General features: G+C 43.5%; 1 long non-coding RNA gene across 6 annotated transcripts in view; it reads left to right on the plus strand.

Moving 5' to 3' along the window:
• The window catches only part of LOC123616659 (uncharacterized), a 409877-nt gene that overhangs the window by 112701 nt on the left and 275487 nt on the right, over positions 1–21689 (plus strand). The gene's annotated exons all lie outside the window — the stretch shown is intronic.

Below are 21689 nucleotides of genomic sequence, written 5' to 3' on the forward strand. Positions count from 1 at the left end.
ACCTAGACCAGTGGCTTTGAATTCAGTGTTTGAGAATATGCCCTCTTGGTTTTCTGGTTCCTCCAAGGCCCCCTTTACCTCTAAGCATTAGATGACTCACATCTAGGTGCTTGGGCACGTGTGGAGGTGGATGTCCTTGGAGGAACAGAGAAAAAATTCCATGATAGCCATTATGAAGGACAAACACGCTGATTACTCCTCCAAAATACTACTTTATTCACACAGATGTGTCTTGCATCCTACCTGTTTGTAAATAAATGTATGGATGAGATTTTAATGGGAGGACGCCTCTGGGGTCAGGCTTTTAAAGAATTTAGGCCCATTTGCTAAGCTGACCAGGGGCTAGACACTTGAAAAAGTAAAATACAGCCGATAGCTTGTATCACCCTTGGTTTGCAAAGGCTCTTACATGTGATGTTATCCTCACGCCCAGATGATGAAACAGGCAGGATGGGTGCTATTTTCCTAATTAACAGATGGAGGTTCAAAGAGGTCATGTGACCTCCACAGAGCTGCAAAGCCAGTAAATGACAGAGGATTCAGGCCTTTGGACTTCAGTCCAAGTCTTGTTCTGCCACCCTGGTCTTGCCTCTCCATGATGTGAAGGGTTAACCCTGTCACTGAGGTGTCTCTGCCCAGGAGGTGCCTACAGGGCAGGGACAGGATGTGTCCCCACCCAGTGCCTTAGACACCATCCCTACATCCTCTGGATGGTCAGCTCTAGACGGACAAGTTGCCTGAGGTGGGCATTCATGAAGCCCTCTTGGCCTCTTCCCACCATGGCTGCCAGGACTGCAGAAACCTCTGGCTTGGTTTTTAGGTGTTTAATTAATTAGTTAATCCACCCAGCAGTTTTTATTTATTGATGCCTAGTCCTGAGCTAAGCTGAGGGGAGAGCGGTGTGTGAGTTGTTCCCCACGGGCTGGAATGCAGAGGAAAGGGAGGGGTGCTGGGTGCTAGGGAGTGGCTGACAGCCCCGTGCAGTGCTGTGGGACCTCCAGCCAAAACCAGGGTCAGGGAAGGTTTTCATGGAGTGAACAGAGATGGTGGTCAGGCTGGAGTGGGGAAAGCTCATCTGGGCTGGGAGATCAGCTTGAAGAAAGTCATGGAAAACTGATAGTTGTTGGTTGATGTGACTGGTGTGGAGCTTGGGGGTGAGTGATGGCAGAAGAGGTCATGAAGATGGATGGAGGTGAGATGGTGAGGGGCTCTAAAATCCAGAGGAGGTCTGGACTTTGTGCTGAGGCAGGTGAGAATCACTGGGGATGGTGATGAAGGTGGTGAGAATAGTAATTAAACACACACACACACACACACACACACACACTTTCCTACTATAGCGCAGAGGATGAATTTGAGGGAAAGGAGACGTCAGGCTGTACCATCAGTTAGGGATGAAGGCGGCTTATACCCCGCACCCTCTGGGGCTGGGGGAAAGGGTGTGGATATGTTTGAGACATGGAAAGTTGACGTCAGTAGAGATGGATTTGCTGCGGTGACGGGTGACAGAGGGAAGGCTCTAGGCCAACCACTGTTTCTGGACAAGGGGAGGGCACTGCCGCTCATGGGAACGAGGGGTGGGGGATGAATCTGGTCTGACCAGGTAAACTGGAGGGCTCTGTGGCGGTGCTTCTGAGGAGGCAGGAGGGTACCCAGTGCAGTGTTGCAGCGCAAGGTGCATGCAGCAGGGTGCAGTTCCTGCCCTTAGGGAACCCGGGCAGAGGAGCTCTCGGTGCCTCTGTCCCCTCCCTCCCACAGTATCACCTGCAGCCCTGACACGGGGCAGCACCCAGGGAGGAGGTGTTTGCCGCTGCGCCCCAAACTGCTGTCAGACCTGCATCTCTTGAGTTTAAGGTGTCGGCTCAGGCAAGGAGGAGAGAGGAAAGAGGACAGATGCTTGCAATACAGCTGCAATTAAAAGCAAGAATTAGAGAATAATGCCCTTGCCAGGCCTGTCAGGGGGGAAGAGGAGTAAGTTCGAATTAAACCTCCGTTGATCTGGGTCTGAAATAGATTTAAAGCAGCTCCAGGAAGCCAGGGCAGGTCTTTAAATCAAAACCCGGGCTTCGGGGTTCTTTTTGTTAAAGAAATGCCCTGACTTGATGGAACACCAAAACCTCATTAAATTGCAAACACTGGACTATAAGAGATGGAGAACGAGCAATTCCACTTCAATGCTGCAGCACTCCACACGTTGCCCCGGAAGGACAATGAGTTCTAAAGGTCAGGGTTACACAAGGCATGGTAAGTGTTTTTCTTCTTCTAACACTAAACAGGCTTGGAAAAAGTCCAGTGCAAGAGAGAGACAGTCTGTAGTCAGCCGCCTCCAAGAATGAAAAATAAACTTTTTCCCCCCTGCAGGAAAAAAAACTTAAAAAAAAAACCCTAAAGAAAAGCAGACAGCTGCTAACTAGTTGTCTAGCTGTCTATTTGTGGACACTTCCTTTCAACTTCTCATCGCTTTTGTGCTGTTTGAAATGTTGGGAGCTTAAGAGTGGAGGAACGCTCAGTGGAATCCAAACTTTTATTAAAAGAAAGGGAAAAGGAGGCAGCAAAGTTCTGACAGCACATGTATGTTTAGATGTCTGGGCCATAGTCTCTCCAAATACCAAGCAGAGGAGCGATTTCTTTTTAGCTAAATGAAACCCCCAAACACATTTCTGTTAAATACACAAGAGGATAACCTGTAGGAAACCAACCTATTTTGTGGGGAGGCTGCGGAAAGATACAAATGGACCTTAAGAAGGTCCAGGAGGAGAGGGGCCTCCTCCCCACTCCTGGCCAGGGCCCCTTTGTGCCCAGGCATTGGGATGCTAATTTCTGCTCCATTGTCCCTGAGAAGCCACTCTGCTCTCTCGCTGGAAGCCCTTTCTCGCCCTGCCCTCGTGTCTTTGGTGGTCTTCACCAGCTGCTCCTCTTAGCTGAGAACCTCTGGAGATTTGATTTCTATGAATGTTGTTTTGCTCAGACTTCTTTTTTGGGGGGGATCGATTCCTCAATTTGATTTTCTTTCTTTCTTTTTTTTCCCTTGCCTTCTTTGTCAGGGGTGAGACCACCAGATTATGGTTTTCTTGTAAAATTAGAAACCCAAAGTGGACTGTTGCAAGGACCCTGGGGTTTTTGCCTTTGACATCCATTTCGGAGGAGACGGAGATTGAAATCTTAGCGGGAGAGTCTCTTCAGGGACTCTTTGATTTTCCTTTAAAAAGAAACCAAGTCCCGAATTAAAATAAATACCTAGACTTCAGATGAGGCGACGTCGCATCAACAGAGGGCCCAAGGCTTTGTTTCCCTGGCTGGCTGTATGCACCGTAATTAGGGGGAGAGAGCTTAGGGAATTATCTACAGCTAAGCTTTCACAGGCAGTTTTCTTTTCAAACTGAATCCTTCCCTTAACACTCAGAAAATGTATTTCAAGGCCCTTTCTGGGTGCCCAGGGCATGTCGGGCAGTGACAGACAGGCAGGAGCTGGAAAGATGGGCTCTGCTCATTCTGGCCCTGGAATATCAACAGCATTGGTCCGCATGTCTCCCTGCTACTCACTGCTTTGCCCCAGCCATTGCGTGGGTCATCTTCTCTCATTTCTTCCAGGGCATCAGGAGGCAGCTGATGCAGGGGGAGAGGGGCAGTGGTGGGAAGAGCCAGGGCAGGGGTCAGCCGGATCTGGCTTCCGTTGCGCCCTGTCTCTAGGCCTCAGTTTCCTTGCCTGTAGAATGGGGATAATCTACTCTCTAGTTGTGCAGATTCTGTGAGATTGCCTAAGGTCCCAGGGGTCCAGGAGGCATTCAAGAAATAGGAACCACACTCTCCTCTGTCCCTTCACCCGTCCCCGTGGAGGGTGGGGGTGTGAGTCTAACCTTCATGAACAGCTTGATTGTATCCCTTGAATGTGCTCGACTTCTTCACGTTACAGCGACTTATTTATTTGCCCCTGCTGCTCTTCTGAATGGGATGGTCTTCTCCCAAATCCTCCTGCGCCTGGCTCCTGTGCACCATTCAAGCCTTAACTCAAATTTCAAAGCCCTCCTTTCTTTTTCTTCTTTCTTTCTTTTATTTTCTTTTTGAAATATAGTCAGCTTATAATGTTGTGTCAATTTCTGGTGTACAGCATAATGTTTCAGTCACACGTGAACATACATATATTCCTTTTCATACTCTTTTTCACCATAGGCTACTACAAGATATTGAATATAGTTCCCTGTGCTACACAGTATAAACTTGTTGATTATCTATATAGTAGTTAGTACCTGCAAATCTCCAATTCCCGATTTATCCCTTCCCACTCCCTTTTCCCGCTGGTAACCGTAAGTTTGTTTTCTATGTCTGTGAGTCTGTTTCTCTTCCTTCCTTCCTTCCTTTCCTTTCCTTTCCTTTCCTTTCCTTTCCTTTCCTTTCCTTTCCTTTCCTTTCCTTTCCTTTCCTTTCCTTTCCTTTCCTTTCCTTTCCTTTCCTTCCTTCCTTCCTTCCTTCCTTCCTTCCTTCCTTCCTTTCTCTCTTTCTCTCTTTCTCTCTTTCTTTCTCTCTTTCTTTCTCTCTTTCTTTCTGTGATATATGGTATTTTTCTCTTTCTGGCTTACTTCACTTAGAATGACAATCTGCAGGTCCATCCATGTTGCTGCAAATGGCATTATTTTAGTCTTTTCTTATGGCCGAGTAGTATTCCATTGTGTAAATATACCACAACTTCTTTATCCAGTCATCTGTTGATGGACGTTTAGATTGTTTCCATGTCTTGCCAAAGCCCTTTCTTGACCTGACTAAGGTAGCCCTTGGCTGGCTCCTTTCTGATAACCTGGTTTATTTTTGCATGGCACTTATGGCTCTCTAGAATGTGTTTGTTTTTAGGTTTTGCCTTGATCGGTATTATCCAATTCCCTCTCCCAGAATATAAGACTGCAAGGATAGGAACTGTGTCTGTCTTGTTTATTAGCATACTGCCTGGCATAGGCGTTTATATACTTTAGTCTGGTGTTGGCCCAGGATATAGTATGAATGAGACCCAGATCCTGTTCTCCAGAAGTTTGCAGACATGTAAGCAAATAATTACAACATGCACAGGATTCTCGTGACAATTCAGTCGACTTTTGGCTCCCAGAGAGGAGACAGACATATACACCCACAATTACGTAGTACTCTGAGGTCAGTGCATCAGTAAAAGTGTGTTCTAGGTATAGTTGTGACACCAGAGAAGGATTTGACAATGCTGCCTGGATGTCCTAGGTAAGGTTTCTAAGAGGAGAAGTGAATTCAGCTGGGCTTTGCAGGATGAAGAGCAGATCCGGGCTGGGTAGGCTAGGGTGGAAGCCATTCTATGCAGAGGAATAGCCTAAGAGGTGGAATTACACACACAGCTGTACTGAGGCATACCTTGTTCAGGTTTTTATATTAAACCCATAAAATTTCATCATATTGGTTTCTGCTCTGCATTCCAACCTGTTGGGTGGTTTTCAGTTCTTCATCCCGGCATCTGTGGTGTTAATCATCTCTCCTGATTTAGAGTCATCTGAAATGTGTCCATAAAGCACTGTAAGACTGGCCAGCAGCTGGGACTGAAGAGGGCAAATGGAAATGGACGTAGGAAGGGAGGGATTTGCCCAGGAAAGGGATGAAACTGAGCCACCCCCAGTGAGGGCAGAATGTTGGGTGGAAAGAGCCCTGGATCTGAAGTTGGGAGACTTGGAAACTCGCTATTTTTTATCACTTCTTGTGCAGTCTTAGGTGGATCATTTAATCTCTCTAAACCTCAGTTTCTTCATCTGTTAAAACAAAACAAAAAAACAACAACTAAGTGTAGCTAATAATGGTAAGGAGTGGGAATCATAGGGGAAAAGTCTGAGTGTCCAAGGAATCTCTGCCATAACTGGAGCGATGCTGATGGCTATGATCACACCTGGAGGAACTAGGATTCCATGGGTTTTAAATGCCTCTTCTTAATTGTTTGCTTTTTTCCCTAACTATTTCCAGGTTTAGGCTTATAAAGCAGTTTCACTTGCATTTTGCCAATCTCCCCTATATTCATTTTTAATCCAGAGTATTGGTGTTTCCTTCACTTTATCAGACAACCATTCAGCACTGGGGAGATTTCTATCCTCGATACTTCTTCAAGAAGTGGACCAAATAATGCCCAATTTTTTCTGTCTCTCCTTACAGAGATGTTGGTGAAGATTAAACAGGGTCACTAGGCATCTCGCCTTATGTCAGCATGTGAAACCCATTTTTCAGATTGCTTAGGGTTTGGGTCTCTCTGTTGCTATGATATGGGCTGGAGTTCTCTGCCCTCCACTGGCTGTGCCGTCAGGACGTATAGTGTAAGAGCTTTAAGGAATCCCAGGCATCATCTAATTCAGCTCTTTTCTAATTCAGCAGCAGAAGAAACTGAGGCCCTGCGAGAGGAAGGGATTTGCTCAAGTCTTTATAGTCAGTAAGTGAGCCAAGACAAAGGAAAACAGATAACAAAAGAAAGAGAAAATCGCCCCTTGTACGACCTTCACTATTCTATTCATATCTAAAAATCTGTATGATGGGAGGAGGGTATAGCTTAATGGTAGAGTATATGCTTAGCATGCACGAGGTCCTGGTTTCAATCCCTAGTATCTCTATTAAAAATAATAAAATAAAAATAAATAAAAAATAGAATTAAAAAATTAAAATCTATGTAAAACTATCAATATACTAATTTGTTCCCAAAAGGATCAGGGTGACTTTTAAAAAATATGTGCTACAAAAATATTTCTATAAAGTAATTCAGAATGAGAAGATGAGAAGACAGGTCACCATTTGGGAAAAAATATATGCAAAGGACGTATCTGGTTAAAGGACTGTTATCTAAAAATGCACAAAGAACTCTCAAAATTGAAACAACCTAATTAAGAGATCTGAACAGACACCTCACCAAAGGAGATTGCAGGTGTCAAACAAGTGTATGAAAAGATGCTGAACATCATATGTCATCAGGGAAATGCGAATTAAAACAACGTGATATCACTAACCACCTATTAGAATGGCTGAAATCCAAACCACTGACAGCATCAAATGCTGCTAAGATGTAGAGCAACAGGAACTCTCGGTTATTGCTGGTGGGGATGCAAAGTGATGCAGTCCCGTTAGAAGACAGTTTGGAGGTTTCTTACAAAATTAAGTATACTCCTACTACACAGTCTAGCAGTTGCATCCCTTAGTATTTACCTGAAGGAGCTGAAACCTTATGTCCACTAAAAACCTGCACACAGGTGTCTATAGCAACTGTGTTCATAATTTCCCAAACTTGGAAGCAACCAAGATATCCTTCAGTAGGTGAATGGATAAATAAACTATGGTACATCCAGACAATGGAATATTATTCAGTGCTTAAAAGAAACGAGCTATCAAGCCACGAACAGACTTTAAATGCATATGACTAAGTGAAAGAAGCCAATCAGAAAGGCTACACACTGCATGATTCCAAGCATATGACATTTGGGAGAAGGCAAAACTATGGAGACAGTGAAAAGATCAGTGGTTGCCACGGGCTGTGGGTGGAGGAAGGGATAAATAAATGGGACACAGGTGGAACACAGGTCACTGAAACTGTTCTGCATGGTACTATAATGGTGGATACGTGTCTAATTAAACACTTGTCCAAACCCATAGACTCTACAGCACTAAGAGTGAACCCCAATGTAAACTGTGGATTTGGGGGGATATAGATGTTGGTGTCAGTATAGGTTTATAGATTATAACAAAGTACCAGTCTGGTGAGTGATGTGAATAATCAGGGAGATCATGCATCGGAATGGGGAAGGGAGCATATGGAAACCTACTTTTGGCTCAGTTTTGCTGTGATCCTACCACTGCTCTGCAAAATAAAGCAGTATATAAAAAAACATAATTGAGGAAATTAAAGCAAAAGGAAAATAAGGGCAGGAAAATAAGTATGAAACCTGGGGGAAGGTTACCAGATAAAACATTTGCCTTAAAGTTTCGCACACTTGCTAGAGGTGGGGCACATATTTAACTTCCAAAGAGATAATTCAAAAGAGGAATCATATTAGTCTATGTTAATATTCGTAAGTGGAAAACAACTTGGCACAGTTAATCCTGGGACTAGACCAGAGAAGAGTCTCTCTTGTGTTTTGTGTACCAGGAACAGGATGAAGCAGTGAACGATGTCCTTGGCAGCATTCGCTGTGTAATTAGAACAGTGGGTTTCGAGGTTGAGGCCTTGGCCTTATATTGTCATTTCCCCAAAGAGGTCCTAGTCTCAGTGATCACCTGGGGCGTTATGGCCTGGCAGTGGGGGTCTGTAAGAAGTGGCCACCATGGGTGCTGGGTGCTAGTTACTCCCTGTCAGGGGAGAAGAGGATGTCCTCAGGTCCTCAGGCAGTGGCCTGGGCGCTGGTGTCACCAGCCATTAATTCAAAGCCAGGGCGGTGGAGAGATTTCAGATAGAGCACTGTAATTCTGTCGACCTCCTTCCCTCTAAGGAACTTGTTCCATTTTCTGAAAGAACATTGCACAAAACTGAAAGAATGAGGAAATTAAAAAAAATCAACTTCACTGAGGTATAATTTGCATGCAGTGAAATCGATGCACGCTAGTGTACCGGTCACTGACCTGTGTAACTCCTGCCCCAACGAAGACACAGAACGTGTCCATCTCCTCCGACAGTTCCCTTAATGTCTCTCTCTTTGCCGCGAGTCTCTTCCTCCTGTCTTCCCTCCCTACCCCCTGCCCCAGGCAGATGCTGACTTGACTTATATCCCTGCTGATCAGTTGTCTGGCTAGTGTTTCATATAAATGGAATCGTACCATGTGGGTTCGTCTCTTGTGTCTCTCACTGTGTAACGTCTGTGCGATTCATCAGTGTTCCTGGGTGTACCCGTAGTGCCTGCCTTCTTATTGCTGACAACTGTTTCATCTCACAAGTGTCCCACAACTTACTTATCTGCTCGCCTGTTGATGAACATTACAGTTGTTTCCAGTGCTAGAACATTGGGAATGAAGCTTCTATGAACACCCATGTACAAGTGTGTGTGTGGACACATGTTGTCATTTCTGCCAGTACTGTGACTAGTGGGGGGTGTCATGGGTTAAAGCCTACTCACTGCCCATGTGCCACATGTCCTCCTGCCTACATCCTGCTTCCTTTTACCTTGCAACTAACTTAGCAGAACTAAGAGGGTCCCTCTTGTATTTCTTACTCCCAGGTGCTGACTCATACTCTTCCTTTGTGCAAATGCTCTTCATCCTCTCTGTTCTGCCTGTGATGGACTTTTTCACTCAAGCTCCAGGCTGTTCTCTGGAGGCATGTTTGAACTTGCGAGTCCTCAGTTTTGGCCTTAGGGCAAGCCTGGTTCTAAAACACCGCTTTCCCAGAGAGAACAACACCGGAGTTATGTAGTGCTTGCACTGTTTAATAACCCCCACCCTCCTGTTATTTTTCTCTTACAGAATCCAGCTACTTGCCTTCATTATATTTATCACAGTTGTTAATTATGTACAATTTATTTGTGGTTTATTGATTAATGCTTGTCTCTCCCACCAGAATGCTGTTTTGTTAACCACTGTGCACCCATGACTTGGCATCGAGCTTGGTTTGAGTAGGCACTCAGAAATATTTGTTGAATGAATACAGAGGTTCCAGACAGTACCCTGATCAGACTTCGATAAATGTGACTGTGTCTCCGTCATTGCGTATTTCAGACTAGGGTGGCTGAAGATCTGTCACTACGTATAGTTGTCGGCTCCCTGACCCTGTGAGAAAGTTTGCCCAAGTTGCTGAGGGCCTTTAGATTTCCCTTCTTCCACTCAATATACGTACAATGCTGAACTCTTCCAAGCACCACTGGAGGGAGTGATGGGGCTTCATCCTTGTATTGATGGGGACTTGAGACCCTAAGAGGTTTTTCTAAGACACCAAGTCCTGTCCATTTGAAGCATCATGGTTTGGGGATGGAGAATGGTAAGACTCGAGCCTGACTCCCAGCTCTACTACCAAGTCACTGTGATTTTTACCAAGTAGCTGAACCTCCTTGAGCCTCAGTTCCTAGTCTAACAGGACTTTGGTTATTGATCCCAGCTCTTCTGTCACTTAAAGCCATCTCTGGGCCACATGGTTTCTTTGACAGGTGCTCCTGCGCTATGAGTTTAAGTCTGTTTATCTTATGGGTACTTGCAACTGAACACATCTGGGTTTTCCACTCTCTTTTAACAGCGTAGGATCCAGAGCTGAGAAGCCACCACTCAAGCGCGGCCTGACGAGTGCAGCGGTGGGCGGGGCTGGTTTTCCTCTCTCCTGGGTGCACGTGTATCTTTGCAGCTGAGAGTCACATCAGCTCCCATGGTGGACAAATGGCTCTGCTGATTCAGGTCCAGCTCCTCATGATTAGTAACGCCCCTCCACTTATGTCAGCCATTATGATTGTTGTTACTGCTTTTAAGGTTTTAAGTTCAGTTTTAAGCCTTCTTGCCATCCTGGTCAGTCCAGAGCTAGAGGCAAACTCTCTTGGTTGTTTTCCTGTTGGTTCTCAATTTCTTTTATTGCCTTTTGGTGAAAGCAGAAGCCCCATTATTGCCCTGATTTCCAGGAAAAAATAAGGCTCAAACTAGCAAATTGTATTTTTAGCCCATTCATTTCTGTAGTTGGATCCTCAGGGCCAGGTCACTTAACAACATTGGTGAGTTCTTATTAGGGGCCAGGGACCGTGTCACATTCGGAAGGGAAGACAGCAAAGTGGAAGGGCATGCTGCAGGGTAATCAGTGCATTGATGGAGGGAAGCCCAGGGGCTCCAACAGCGGAGGAGGGACCCCCAAACCATGGGGACCAGAGCAGTGAGCTGGCAGTTCAGTGTACAGGCTGGAGGAATATTTAGGGTTGAGTCCTGGGGGATTAGTGTTTAGTTCTTCAAATTCTTTGCATTTTGAGGTCTACCCGTCTCCAAGTCTGGCCATGCCATTAGCCAGCACCATAAAAAAGAGGAATTCTACACCCTGATGATTTATCCGTTTCTTCATTCAGTGACTACTGGAGGATTTTCCAGGTGCAGGGTTACATAAGGGAACAAAAGAAACAGAGTGTCTCATAGTCTGGCCCAAACTCCTTTAGGCCATTTTGCACCTCACTTCCTGACCTATTTCCAAGATTCTTGGTTTCTGACTTCTTGGTTATTTGCCTATGTGTTGCTTCAGTGTAACCTTAGGGCAGAGACCTAACTTGGCTTCTCTGGAGTTTCCTCATTGATATGACCCAGGGTCCTTCCGGCCATATATAGGACCTTTGAAAAAATGGTCTCAGCTTAGTCAGAGCCCTGAGACCTCTGACCTTCACACACACTCCTCTGGGTGTTGGCGGGTGGCTCACCACAGGGGGTTTGTGTTAGCTGCACCAGTCAAAACTAGAGAGCTGAGAGGCTGAGTGGGTCCAATCAGGGGTGATCCTTGACATCAGAGTGTGTTGTGTGTGGTTCATAGCAGAACCCCAGTCAGGACTGAGAATAAAGAGAGTGGGTGAACCTAACTGGGAAAGGGGGCTGGCAAGAGCTTTGCCATATCTAGGACCCAGTCAGATGGGCCGAGATTTTGGGCTGGGATCTGGATTTAGGAGGGACACCAAGCTGGGAGCCCCTCCTATGGCTCATGACGAGCAATGATGGTGATGGGAAGGAATATAATGATAATAATAATCATAGTAATAATGACAAACACTGACAGGTTTTACAATGGACTGAACACTGTTCTAAACAGTTAATGTATATTTACTAATTTAATCTGGGACTAATGTAGTCTGGGACTTTTCTGGGTGGGTCTTGTACAGATGCCATTTAAAAGAGGCTAAGATCACTAGATGGTACCACTGAGGACAGACATCTCTGCGTTGAGAGCTGAGGGCTCTCTGTTTCCTTCTTTTTCTCCTAAGAACATGCCCTTGTCATTCTTGACTGTTATGATGCTAAGGGGAAGGGTACAGATCCGGGGGAAATGTTGTCATCATGGTGCAGTGTGATGGGGAGGGGATTTTAACTTCTAAAGGGTAAAACTTTCCTACAGTCACTCCTTTCAATTGGAGGGGAGGCCTGACCTGACCTTCTGCTATCCGGCTGAAGAGGATAATGAAGCCAATAAGAATTCTGAAGGGTCCATGAACCAGACTAGTCTTTGCTTTTTCCTTTGTGGTACTGGAACCCAGGCAGGCCACTGCATCGGTGGAGGCACGGGCAGTGGACGTGCTAGGGAAGGCAGAAACTGAGCTGGTAGGGCTTCTTTCATAAATGTGCAAGGGGTCCTGTGTTTCCAGCCCGCGGCCTTGACATCCTCGTGGAGGACAGGGGCCATGCCGTGTGCTTCTCGGTATTTCCCGTGGTATCTTGACTGCCGATAATACCTGTTGACTTGAGTTGAAGAGGAGTCTACCTTTCTGCGTAGGATTTGGGTGAGATGACCTGAGAGATTTCTTTGAGACCGAGTTCCAGTGGATGAGTGAAATGAAATTTCATACTCAGCGCATAGTAGGGGCTCATTAAATACTTGTTAAATGAAAGCTCTTTTCCTGACTGGACGCCAAATTATAAAATCAGGCTCACAAGGGGCTCTGAGAGTTACCCTGTTCAAGCGGTGTTACTTACTTTCAGCCTTTTCTAGGCAGTGAGGAGAGAGAGTCGGAAATCCCTCTAGCAGGTGACTCACATAGTCTGAGGAACTGGGCTCCCAGCCTGGAAGGATGTCTGCAGTGTTGTCCTTGTAAGCAGGGAGACTTGTGAGCACTGGGAGGACCTTCCTGAGAATATTCGGACCAGGGCATCAGCAAGGTTCCTGCTGCAGAGAAAGGAAGATGCAAAGATGCTGACCCCAAAGTCTGACCTTTCTCCCTTGACTCCTGGTCGACCTTCGGATCCCCGGGCTTCCTGACTTGTGAGAGGCATAAACTGAGCCCATGATCAGCTCTTAATTCACAGGTCTGCAATTACTTTATTTACTGATCTCCTAAAAACTCTTTCTCAAGCTGTTACATTAGTGGATGATAGCCTTAGTGTTTCATACTTTCTGGAAAGTACAAAACTTGCTCTGTTCAAGAGGATTTGAGTTTGGAATTGGACACATCTGCCTTTGAATCCAGTGCAGTGTGACTTTGAGCAAAGTCTCCTTTTATTAACTCTAAACGTGGGTCCAATACCATCTTCTTGGATTGCTGGGAAGGAAAAAAGTACAGGGCACCTAGCAGGCATTCAGTAAATGTTTGTGTTAATAAGTCTTCAATATTTGTGATAAAGATTCCATAAATATTTCCTGCCTTGTTGCTGCCTGGAGTTTTGTTCCGCACTCTCTCGTGGTGCATCGTTGTCATTTGTTGGCAGAGCTGAGCGTAATGAGCCTGTTGAAAGCCCGGTGGCCTGTCTCTGGCTCCAGGTTGCTTTTGCCTTTCCCCCTAGAAAAGAAGCTCACCTCCCGGTTCCTTGTTGATTTTCAGAGGCACGACTGTTTGACAAACAATTTCAGGTGCTGTCTGCAGGCTGCCTAACGAGTGCTCATCTCTCACATCACTGACTGTTCAACTGATTTAGGGAAAATTGCCCCCCGCTGATGTGTAAGAAACGGATGCAGCGTAATTGTTCTGTATCTTTTTTTTTTTTTCCTTCTATCTGCCTCTGTGTAGGCTTTCCTGGGAGATCTGATGGTTTCCCTTACCATTACTCTACTGGGAATATAGCCTAATAATGCAATTACTGCTAATTAAGGTATTATATTAGTTAATATTTGTATTTTTTCTTAATTTAATGTTTGTGGCTGTTTCATCTAATGTTTATTATTTAATGGCCTGGTTTCCCATTTCTAGATGACTTCGAACCTTGAAAATGCTTTGAGCTCGTCTTTAAATATCACTTCTATTTCTCCCTGGGCTGGTGGCTCTTCCTGCCCTTCCTCCTTAAGGTGGTAAATAGAAGGGGCTTGTAATTAAACTGGTATGTAAGTGCCTTCAGCACACTTTTCCAGTTGTGTGATTCGAAGTGGCAGCCCTTGAATAGAACCTACACATTTTGTTACTGCTCCAGTTTTCTCCATGGACTCTTATGGTTTGAATCTTGGAAGAGCAAGATACACATTTGAAACATGGGCTCCCAGGGACCTGAGAGAAGATCTAGCCCGAATCCCTATCTGATGCTTTGACTGACTTCCTTAGGCAACAGAGAGATTTCAGAACCTCTCACCTGCTTATGTGCTCTGGACAGGCTAGAAAAAGAGAGCAGTGTGGTGCTGAATTCAAGAGACAGATTTCATTTTGGTGAATAAATCTGCGTTGTGTTAATTTCAGGACAACAGACCTTCGTTGTTGTTAAATTAGATTGTGTTGACTCTTACCAGTCTGTGAGAATTCGTGGTGCCCTGTGGATAAAGCCTTACTTCCCTGTTACAGATGTGTTGCGTGTGTAGGGTAGCGGTCTTCCCCAGAGTTTCAAGGGGAACTTGGTCATAGTGAGTCAATTAATCCTGTTTTGTAACTAGGATGGAAAAATTGAAGGGAAACTCAACGGCCTCTGCCAAAACCCAGAAACTTGATGCTAAGGAGTTGCTTAATTGGGGGTGGTTATTTTAAGTGTAATTATTTAAACCAAGGATTCCCGTCTTCTCTGGAAATGCATTTCTATCCTGACCTATTCCGCAAAGGATATGAGGCAGCTCAAATATTTCATTTCATTATAGAACAACCCTTTTCCTCAAAGAGCTGAATGGAATATATTTATTTTTCAAATTAGCATAAATTAAACTAATTGTGTTTTGAACATTTTTCAAAAATTAGAGGGGAAATGTAGTTGGAAAAGCTCTGGAATTGGAATCAGATGACCTAGTCTCCTCTCCCAGTTCCACTGATTAATAATAGCTTGCTGGCCTTGGACAAGTCGTTCTGATCTTGCATCTGTAAAATGGGGAAGGTCATACAGATGACATAATCTATATGTGACAGCTTCCATTAGTTGGTTGTTGTATGTCTCATGCATGTATCGCAGCTCTAAATCCCTCTATGTCCCTGCAAATTATGTTACGATGTCTGCTGTTTAAAGATGAGAAAACTGGAGGCTGGTGAGGTGATGGGACTTGTCCAAATAAGTCCATATAAGCAAATAAGTGATAAAAAGTAGGACAGGATGGCTCTTTTCATGATGCCAGGGTGTCTGTAGGTAGAGAGGGGAGCAGATGAATGAGATTCTGTTCATCATGTTTTCTCGAGCTCGTGGAGAGACAGTCAGTGAGTGTGGCTGCTGCCTGAGCACAGGGACAGTCATCTCAGTGGGACTGCTGAGCTCCTGCCTCATTTCGATTCACATTTTATAAGCCCGTACTAGCCACTCAACTTGTTTCTTACTCGTGCAGTGAAGAAATAAAGGTTTATGAGAGGGTAACCTGAGTTCAGGCCCAGCTCTGCTCCCATTAGTTACCTAAACTTGGTGGCTTAAAACAACACACATTTACTATCTCATAGTTTCTGTAAGTCAGAAGTCCAGGCATGGCTGAGTTGGGTCCCCTACTCAGAGCCTCAGAGGGTGCAAGACAGGGTACTTGCCAAAGTGTGTTCTCATCTGAATGCTTCACTGGAGAAGAGTACATCTCCGAGTTCATTCAGATGGTTGGCAGAATTAAATTCTTTGTGGCTTATAGAAGCTGGGGAGTCTTGGCTTCTCACTGGCTATTGGATGGAGGTCACCCAAAGGTCCTAGAGGTCCCTTGCAGTTCCCTGCCAAGGGACCCTTTCCATAGGCAGTTCACAGCACAGCTTACTTCTTCCAGGCCAGCGGGAGAGCCAGAGTGAGTTGACTAGGAAGGTGGAGTCTTACATAAAGTAATGTAATCACAAGATTGACCTCCCACCTCCTTTGAGGTATCCTGTGGGTTAGAAGCAAGTCACAGTTCCTGTCCATGTTCAGGGAACTCCCAAAGCTGGTCTGGAGCTTTCCTGTGGGAGCTGTAGCTATTTTTTTTTCTTTCATTAAAGGGTGGTCTTTGAGCTGGGAAGGCCTGGTCATTCGTGGAGCTTCAAGAGTGCAGAGATAGGGGAGGGTGTTACCTGCCTGGGTGATCACATTAGCCTAATCGATTTGGGGCATCAGTGTTAAAGCCAAATCTTGTTACACCGAACTGATGTTTGGAAAGTCCCTTACCTTTTTTTTTTTTTTTTTGAATTTTCTTTGTTGTTCAGTTGGGATCTTAATTCCTTACCTTATAGGGTTATGGGAAGATGATGGGTGTTTAAAAGGTTATTTGCAAACAGTAGCATCATTGACTTAGTACACCTTCCTGCCCAAATTCTAGATTCCCATCCATGTCAGCTTCTGAGAGATGGCATTGTGTCAGCTTCTCTTCCAGGAATTCATCTGCCCCTGCCCCACAAAAATAAAAATGCAAACACTTTCTGGTGTGATGAAAAATAATGCATCGATTTGCACATTTTGGATGCTTAAAAATCAACAGGGGCCATTGTAAAGAGTCTTCCAAGCATCTTTAAAAAAGAATGACATGTCATCATTTTGCTGGGAGTTTTTCATCTCTTTTTCACTCTACCTTGTAATTTTCCTTCTGGACCAGTTAACGAAAAAAAAAAAAGTTTAAAAAGCAGCAGTAAAAGAAAGCCTTAAGAAAACACTCCCATGCTCCACAGTTAGCCAGAGATTTCTGAAATGGTCACTTCCTGCCTAATTCTGGCCTTGCATCCTTATTCAGGTGCCTGGGTTAGGAGTCCTTGGTTAAGAAAACAGGACCATAATGATATCTTCCGTAAACATGTGCTCACTCCTAAAGGGATTCTCATGATTACCAGAATATTTACAATTTTCATCTCAAGGATTGGCTGAATTGGATGGTTTAGTTTTTGATGGTTCCAAATCTCAACGTGTTTGCTCTGACAAATGGTGGATGGACTTGCCTTTAGCAGTCACTCCTTATGCTTGTGAAATTAGATGGTTTAGCTCAGTTTTGACTATTACAGTTTTCTACATTCCCTCTAGGGTTCCCACGAACAAAGCTTAGCAATTTTTATTGTACTTCTATGTATAATAGTAGCTAACTTCACCATTTTTGGCTCATCATTACAGTCAAATTATACATTTTTGAGGAGGATATTGATACCAACACTTGGCTTCTCCAATCCCTCTATAATTCATAGATTTAAGGGTCTCATTTAGCTATGCGTAGATTACCTTTAATGCCCAGGCTAGTTCTCTAATTGCTGGGTTTGATTTCTTTAGAAGAATCTTAATGCAGTCATTAAATCTGGAGAATCCCCTCCAACACACAACAGTATTTTAAACGAACCACTTAAAGATTTTTTTACATTTTGGAAACTATCCTTTCACAGAACTTTTTTTCTGAGGCCCAGTTGTATGCAGGCATTCTGCCTGGTGCTAGAGAACAAGGAAAAATAGAATCACAATACTATTGGTTATAAGTTCCTTGAGGGCAATGGCTTTGTTTCAGTCATCTTTGAATACACCAAATACAAACACGTATAACACACTAATAATGATGAAAAAAATAGGTAATGTTTTATAGAATTATTGATAAAGTGCTCTGGAACCAAATGGTTTTAGTGGTGAGTTATTCCAGAATTAAAAAGGGCAGATCTGTAAATTACTGTCTATTGCATAGAAATGCATAGGAAGCACTTTTTGTTGTAAAGGAAGTGACACATCTTCCAAACTCCCTCCATCTGTTTGTGTGAGTTCTCATAGGAGACATGACCCACATCCCATAATATAAGCTGAAATGGAAATATAACTGCTTTATTTGGCCTTGTGCAGGCAACCATCCCAGAGTTTTGAATCCGAATGAGTGGAGCAAAGAGGCAGGGGCAGTTTAGAGTAAATCATCTGGAGTAGTGGGGGTGGCACCTGGGGTCCACTGACAGCAGTGTCAGTGATCACGGCAGGACGCTGGCTACCGTCTGGTTTACCCAGTTTTCCTTGGTTTATGGAGTTGGTCTTCTAGCTGTATTATTAATCCTGTGAACTGTCCACTATTTTATTTACAGTGGCTTACAAATGGAAGCCCCTGGAATACTCCCATTCTGTTAAAACAAATTCAAAGCGATATTCCATCTTTTGGGAGAATTTGCAGTGATTAGTTTCTCCATCAAAGAAGTGAAAGTATGAAGGTGGAGATTCCTGTAATATTACATTTAATTCTCCAATATGGCCAATGCACAATACGAATCGATCTTGTGAAATTTTTTGGAGCAACATAATACTGCTAGTACACAAAAGAAAACCAGACCGTTCTCACTATAGAACTGATACAGAAATCCTAAATAAAATGGTAGAAACTAAATACAATAATTTATCAAAAGAATCATTCATTGTGGCTAAGTATGGTTTATTATGGGAAAATGAAGGTAGTTCTTTTATTAATTCCAGGATGGAAAGAAATTGATTAACATAATACATTCATAACTCTAGGTAAAAGAACAAAGTGCTGTATGATAATCTTAGTAGATAGTGAAAAGGTATTTAGTAACGTGTTATTCCAGATTCAAAAATAGAAATCTTAAGAAACGAAGAGTAGTTTTTTCAGTGTGCCAAAAATGAACTATTTAAAAATAAACACTGTGATACTTAATAATGAAACATTAGGTTCATTGCCCATCAAAATCAGGAGCAAGATATGTTTATATACTGTTCCAGAAGTTCTGGGTTGTATAATAGGACATCAAACAGAAAAATAAAAGACTATTGCAAAGGAAGACACAAAGACATCACTATTTGTACATGTGTTTATATTCCTAGAAAACCTGAAAATACCAACTGTAAAACTCTTAGCAGTAATGAGTCAAATATCTAATATGAGATAAATAGACAAAATTAATAGATTTTCTCTTTGACAAAAAATATTAGATAATACTATAGAAAAAAATATCTTACAACTACTACAACAACAATACAATTAATAACAATTTTCACACGTGAAGGAACTGTTTAACCAATTGTATGGAGTAATATACAGAATATTTGGTTAAATGGAAAGACATAGCGTGTTCTATATTCTTGAACAAGAAGACTGTCTAGTGTGAAAATGTCTCATCTTCTCACAGACACCGTGCTCAGTTTTTCCTACATTTTGTCAAGTAGGCGATACCTGGTGGGGCTTGACCAGAGACTAGTCATCATTACCTTCTTGTAATACAAGTGCCATAATATAACTTCGGGACAATGCAGCACTGTGGCTTAGCAGGCAGGATGGGAAACTGTACTCAGGACCTCGACATCAGATTCAGACATGGCTTGCTAAATACGGTTTTTGAAACCACGTAAAATCTCAGAGTGACATGGTGGCGGGAGAGAAGACTTGGTAAGCTCCCACTTGGCTGTTTCCACTCCCTGTCTGCATGTCACCATGGACACACAGACAACCACTGCCAGCGTTTTAGCAAAGCTTTCCATTATTTCTCCACTTAGAACTAATTGTTTGCTCTCCTTTGCTTCCATAATATAATGATGAGAGAACGCAGTTATAGTTGTGTGTATGCATCATCTCGTCCAATGAATTAAGTGTAACTAGAATGCTGTTTTGAATGCATACACTATATGGTACAATTGCTGATATTAATTCAATGAACAGATACTTATTAAACAACTCTATGACAAACACCATGCTAGGCACTTGGGATGTATGGGTGAACCAGACCAAGTTGCTGACTTCATGAAACTCACAGTTCATGGAAGGGATGATAAATGACTAGTAAACAAATAATTTCAGATGGTGACCCAGAGCAGCCACTTATAAAATGTTTGATGAACTACATTTTTTGAATGAATATTTAGTGCTAGCATAGAAGAGAGAAGTACAGTTTTCTAGACTGGGCTCAGCTAGGTGGTTGATCTGAGTTTTACTCATGTGTCTGTGGTGGACTGAGGGTAGTTGATCTAGGCTGGATTGGGTTGGGGCAGCTCATCTTTCTTTTGCAACCAGCAGGATAACTCTAGCATAAGGTGTAGGAGTGCAAACCCCAATAAGCAACCTTTTTCCAAGTCTTTGCTTCTGTCCTATTTGCCACTATCCCATTGACCAAGGCAGGTCACAGAGTCTAGCCCAGAGTCAGAGTGAGGAGGTACACTCCACGCAAAGCAAGAGGCACTGCCAAGTTACATGGCAAAGGGTGGATATTTAGAATTCTGTTATTGGGTAGGGAATGAAAAATTGGAACAACAATCTAGTCTGCCTCAGGCTTCCTGGTGTCCATGACATTGTATGATAAGAAGGATTAGAGCCTGCTAAGTCCTCAAGCCAGTACTTGGGTAAATTTTTTGAACTTTCCTTACCTTCTGTCTTTCATTTATCCAACCTCCTCATCGCTGACACCCCATTCCTACACCTCCCCACCAGCATATCATCTACCTGGTCTTGGTTCATGTATCTACTCAGTGATGTTGTGGTTTCTAGCATCTGCATCTCTTGCTTGGGAGGTTTTTTGTTTTTCTGTTTTTTTTTTTTTTCCTTCTCTGTGGTGTGTGTGTATGTGTGTCTTGGGCTGCTCTGCTGCATAGCAGGGCAGAAGTACCAAAACATTAATGCCAGGCAGGAGTTTGTGTGTAAATATTGCAGTTCCCTCACTCACAGGAGAGGGACATCTGAAGTGTGTCTTCCACCATGTACCCAGAGTTCCCCAAAGGAATCCAACTCCTTGTCTGGCAATAAACCCTTCAGTGACTATCTCACGTCTCCACTCGCCTACTGGTATTTCTTGGGATCACTCTCAAATAAACTACTCACATTCAACTCCTTGTCTCAGGGTCTGTTTCTGTGAGAATCCAAGTAAGAAAACACATATTGAAAATCCACCATTAGCAGAAAGCACCCTGGAGGCCCACTCTTATGCTAATAAGTGAATCCTAAGAAGCAGTATTATTACTCATATCAGTTTATGGAAAGAAATCAAGTGGGTAGTGGAAGGAACATGGGGCTTTGTGTGGAATCAGAGAAACCTGGCTTCCAGAACTTTCCCCACAACTTACTTTCTCCCCTTCTCAGTCTTCTCAGCTGTAAAATGGAGATAATGCCTGTCTCACAGTGTGAGGACTGGATGCAGTTCACACTTCAGTGCTGTCCTCAGTGCCTATCACATAGTAGGTGTTCATGAAGTATTAGCTATCCTTATTGTCAAGGGACCATTTCCTTTAAAATAAGGACAGCATTTGTACAGCATTGTGAGTAGACATTATCTTGTTTAATCCTTACTACAAGTGCCTGGGGCAGGTATTATTATTATTATGAGACCCATTTTATAGAAAAAGAAGCTAAATCTCAGGGAAGCCACTAGACTCACCCAGGATCACTCGGTCAGTCTCGGGGATCAGAAACAAATCTTCCACTTCAAGACCCATATTCTTTCCATTTCACATTATCTTCCTTCATCTATCCTGGTTATTTATTCTCTGCCTTGCCTAGTATAAGTTCCCCAAAGACAGGAAGAGATTTATTTTCCCCGTGGATTCTGGGACTCCACTCAGGGAACTTGGTTATTGAGAAAGGAATTAAATAATTGTCAGGGGGAAAGACAGCTTGTAGGAGAAGGTGATAAATTCAACTGAGAAAGTGCCAAGGGCGAAGACACATGCAAAGCTGGCACCAAAGCACAGACCTTTGGGCTGTTGCTTAATAATATTAACAACTAATATTTGTCTAGCATTTTACAGTTGTCAGAGTACTTCCTCATGTTTAGTCTCACTTGATT

Source organism: Camelus bactrianus, chromosome 4 (assembly GCF_048773025.1).
Source record: "Camelus bactrianus isolate YW-2024 breed Bactrian camel chromosome 4, ASM4877302v1, whole genome shotgun sequence".
NCBI lineage: Eukaryota > Metazoa > Chordata > Mammalia > Artiodactyla > Camelidae > Camelus > Camelus bactrianus.